This window comes from Haliotis cracherodii, unplaced genomic scaffold, assembly GCF_022045235.1.
Source record: "Haliotis cracherodii isolate W230 unplaced genomic scaffold, xgHalCrac1.p SCAF_3, whole genome shotgun sequence".
Taxonomy (NCBI): domain Eukaryota; kingdom Metazoa; phylum Mollusca; class Gastropoda; order Lepetellida; family Haliotidae; genus Haliotis; species Haliotis cracherodii.
The window spans coordinates 33,273,909-33,279,263 of NW_027266286.1; the positions used below are offsets into that span (position 1 = coordinate 33,273,909).

General features: G+C 39.3%; 1 pseudogene; it reads left to right on the top strand.

Moving 5' to 3' along the window:
• Positions 1–787: 787 nt before the first annotated feature.
• LOC139475375 (toll-like receptor 4) lies at positions 788–3,325 on the top strand (annotated as a pseudogene).
• The last annotated feature ends 2,030 nt before the right edge of the window (positions 3,326–5,355 follow it).

Genomic DNA, 5,355 nt, shown 5'->3' on the forward strand with positions numbered 1-5,355 from the left:
TCTTACCATTAGATTCATTGAACCACAGACCGGATACCTGTCTTAACATCTTCTTTTAGCTGCCCTTCAGGTGCAATAATGCACTGTTGTCCACATACAGACGTCAGGTGATTTAACGACACTTTCAAGATAATATTGCACTAATACAATAAGGTGGTCTGATCAGTCTCTTTTGGAACGGAAAATATTTTGTTCATCAGTTGAAATGTTCTGTTGATAAGCAATTTTGGAAGGCACATATTGACATATATTTTACAGCGAACGGAAACAAGAATATAATACTAAAGTGAGGAATGAGGACGAAACTCCCTTTAAACCATGTAGATGTGACCTAACCATAACAAACGATATCTTATGACCCTAAACAGCAGATCCACACACGTTGCATTTCCCAGTACATCTGCTGGCATCTAGTCCGATCTTCTTGTGGTCGATGTATTAAGAATAGATGCATCAAATAAGAATAAAATAAGTGATGAGTTGTAGCATTATTAATTAATATATTATCACTTATGTTCGGCCACACAAAAACAGTAAGAGAACAATTCGTGCTGTTTCATTATTGTGCGCGAATTTCTTTTTATAGGTGCTACTGTACAACTAGTGAATCGCTTTATATATATCAATCATCACTTTACTGCCACGGAAAAAAACATTCATGAAATACTGAGGCAAATGATGATGTTTCCTGTTTTGCAGATACAGATATGAACTTCTGCGGTCCAATGTGCCACCTACACTAATTGTAATTGTTCCACAACCACTTTGACCCAACTGGCTGACTGTAATGAAGACCTTTATTGGATTTCTCATCACACTGACCGTGGCCTACTCCACAAGCAGGAACACATGTCAATTATACCCTGACCCTGAATTAGGTGGTAGCCGTGTTGACTGCCGCAGTCTCAACTTGACCCAGGTTCCTGGTGATCTGCCCTCCAACACCGTCAGCCTGGACCTCAGTGACAACAGTTCTGGGGAGCCAGGCGTTTATTCAAATCCCACAGTTGTTGAATTTGAAAATTGTGGGTAGTCGAGTTTCACGGTTGGAACCACACGCATTTGAAACTTTGATAAACCTTCGTCGTTTAAACCTAAATTTCAACCACCTCCAACTGGACAATGGGACCTATCCCCAAGACATATTCCGTCCTCTGGAACGTCTTACAGATTTGAGTATCGGCTACAACAACTGTCAGTTGAAAGGAAATACACCTCATTGGATATTTAAGTGGCTGATAAATTTAGAAACACTAACAATTGACACATTTGAAGATGACATATTTGGAAGTGGATTTGGGTATTTAAAAATATTGACAACATTGAATATTGGCACTGGAGATAACGATGAATGTAGGTATTGTGCCATAGATGCTATACATAACCACACCTTTTCAGCTTTTGAAAATTCAACTCTCCAAGTCTTGATTGCATCAGATTTTCATATTCATCATGTGGAGGCGGGAGCTTTCATTCCTTTGAAATCTATTTCTAAGCTAGTTTTTGAAAGCGTGAAGTATCTACCATCTAGTAAAGCACTACATGCATTCTATGGTCTTAATGGTAAACATGTATCTCACGTTTTACTGTCGTCATCATACAGCTCTGTAATATCACTATCAGACCTAAAAGGTCAACTTATATCTAACGGAATTCTCAATAAACTAACGGATATTTGTATCGAGCATATCGATCTCAGCTCAAACACGATTATATACATAGATGATAGTTTTTTAAAGTATTTTCAAAATGTTTGAAGTATCTAGACATTTCTAAAAACAGTCTGCTTGGAAATCAATTGATATTCATTGAAATGAAAATGTGTAAACAATTACAATACATCGATGTATCACAGCAGCAGAAATATAACAAACATGATACAGAGACATTGGAGAACTTATTGCTCATCGCAAACACCCATTCTGAAAAATACCATAGAAAAGATGTTTCGAACTTAAGTTGGAATCAAATGGTTCCCTCAAACGAAGTGACCATTTATTTTCCCCCCAATCTACGTATTTGTAAATTAAACGAAATGTCGGGCCGATTTGGGCGATTTTTCATAACACAGGTCGTTGGTGCAACTCATTTGGAACTTCTGAATTTAGCTAACAACGGTATGTGGGGTTTAAGGCAAACTATTGAAGGGTTAACATCTCTGAAAAACCTAGATCTATCCGGTAATGAAGGTTATGGCATGACAAAGGACTTCTTACAATCCTTTGCAAATCTGACGTCTCTATCGTTGAACAACATGGGTTTGGATAAGAACACACTTCTGGAAGGCGGCCCGGTACTAGAAGGATTAAAGACAATGGGTAGTTTACACCATTTAGAGATAGTAGGAAATCACATGCAGTGGATGGACATGCAATATCTACGGACATTGAAATTTCTGATTATCTCCAGAAACAGTCTGGTGTCTTTACCGTTTACGCATAATGACATGTCTGACCTTAGGGTTCTGGACCTATCTCTAAACGCTATAACCTACTTTGACGATGATACGATGGAGTTGTTGGAGACTCTAGGAGAGAGGAACAAGCTGATACTGAAGCTGGATGGTAACCCTATCTCCTGCTCCTGTCAGTCACTCATGTTTATTCAGTGGATCTTTACATCATCAGTTACTTTCGACAGGAACGGGAGCTACTCATGTGTGACTGAGTACGGTGTCCTTGCAACAACCGACACAGTTTACCAAAAGTTTAACTATCACTGGACGTCGTGTCAAGGTCGGTTCTGGCTGCCAGTGTCCATCATTCTGATGTGTTTAACAGCTCTTCTTCTTGTGTCTGCAATTCTGGTTTCATGGAACGGGACAAAGATCGGAAATCGTATTCTGGTCCTCATGGGTAAAGGGGTCCAGAGAGTGTTGAGGCAGGACTTTAGCAAGGATGCTTATATAGCTCATTCAGAGCAGGACATTGAGTTTGTTATGCAAGAACTACGCACCTCACTGGAGGAGAGACATGAACTGAGACTAATCCTCCCAGACAGAGACTTCCTTCCAGGTTCCTTCGTGGCTGACAATGTTGTAGAAAGCATTAACAAAAGCTGGAAGACAGTATTGGTTGTGTCAGATGATTTTCTGGATGATCCCTGGTCCTACTTTATCATGAAGTCAACAACGTACTACATCTCTAATATGAACCCTAACAGAGTGATCCTACTGCTGGTGGGTGACGTGAACCACGGCCGACTGCCAGAGCTGCTCCTGAACGTGACAGCGGAGGAGGACATCATTGAGATGGAAGAACTCCCTGACCCCAACAGTGCCGTGTGGCTACGTGTCAGGGACAGGATCCTTGCGAAAGCATTCTGACATACAAGAGTATAACGCCTTGTGTGTGAATTTGGCTTCAATCTCAAGATACCTTTGAGTAAACGATGTTTCAACCGTGTCCAAACCCTTCTGCCTTCTGCGTTGAATGAAGGAAACAAATTCAGTGTCAATTTACCAGTTGTGAGAATGTTCGGTGTTTATGTTCCTAAAAGGAATGTAACTGCTCAAGTCAGTATTCATCTATACGTGTAGTAAAGTTCTTGATCGTATTAGAATATATGTCCATATCAGTATATATGTCCACATCAGTATGTATCTATACCTATAATAGATATAAAGAGGTTATACTTTTTCCTATATTATCAGATATTACTGTCAAATTACACAATTTGAAATTCTAGAGCATTGTTAAACATTCAACTACCAAGTAAGAAAGCGTGCGTCGTCTTACAGTGTCTTAAGGGTGGGTTTTGCCAAGTGCTCTGAATGTCAAAGTGAAGGTCAAGCGTGGGAAAACGGCATAAGTAATTCTGGCCAGTTGGGGTGGGGAAGGTTACACTATGACTTGCTCGAGGCACGTTTGTACGCAGGATGAGCAGAGTCCCTGAGTATGTTTGTAAGGAAGCCCTTGGACCAAGCCATACTAACAGGGTTACTGTCACGCTGTTTTTTATAGGTTATGGTCTGTGGCAAAATCTTCATTTGACAACAGACGAGATTACCCTTATCCTGGTAAGCTAGATGCCTTTTACCCGCAAAGGGTGCCAACTGGGTCGTTATATACCTTGAGTACGAGGGGGTATTACCAAACATATTCTTACTTTTACCATTTTGGCATGATATGGGTCCTGTGTGACGGAGTAAATCCTGTATGATGGTATGTCCCGTGGGGACCCGGAGTAGAATATGACCCCAGCACCCCACTGTTTGTCGTAAGAGGCGACCAAATTGGGCAACGTATCAGTTACATCTTCCTGATTCATGCTTAGAAACACTGTTAAAATATTTAACATATCTGGACAACGGGAAATGCCGCTTCATTTTGGCGAAACCTGAACAGGATCATGCTGATCCTTCTAGCTAAAGGCCAATATCGCATACTAGTTGTGTTTGCAAGACCATTGAAAGAATGGACAATAATCATTTAATATGGTTGCTTAGAACGAATAATAATGTGGTTTCAGAAACAAATAGAAGTATTATTGTTCATTTCGGTAGATTGGATACGCTAGTTAAAAATGCTATCCTCAATAACAACACACCCCATAAGTATATTTTTCGAACTAGAAAAAGCCATTGATACGACCTGGAAACATGGAATTTTAAAAGCTCTTTATGAGATGGCATTGATAGAACGTTTGCCCGCTTGTATCTCATGTTTGGTACAGTGTCTGAAACACAGCAGAGTAGACTGAGAGCCGTAAGGGCCAGCACATTTAATAAACTGTAGGCCCTGTGGAAAAACTTTTTACTTGAAGCAGGGAGATATACTCTTTCAATATAAATTACAAAACACAACCAGTCAACCAGAAGCTTTACTGCTATCGCACCGAGTTCCCAGTTCCCATCTATGGAGATAGATGAAGCCTACATTTATGAAGGAAATCATCAGCTTGTAATACATCTTTGCTACTAAGTGTCATACACCATTTGAAAGGTCTAATGCTAATGTTTATAAATATGAAAGTTATGGTTGTACTAAAATAATGCTTATTGAATAATTACTTAAATAAACTGCAGGTCGTAATTTTTAAAAGTATGTTCCAATGATACAACTGCTTTTTCAAACCTCTTTATTGTGGACCTTCAGGTTAAAAAGTCATATCTTCCAAATGCAAGAATAAGAATGAAACAATTCATTTCTGCTGCCAATATTGAACTTGAACATATATCTCTTCCTCGTCTTATGTCTTCTCCTCCGTGGCAACTGATAAAGCCATATATGGATTTTACCTTATCGAACTGAAGACAAATGAAATAAATCAACTATAATATCAACAAGAATATAATCAGCTAAGAAACGGATATGTTGCATATAAATCTATATTTACAAATGGATACAAGGGTTG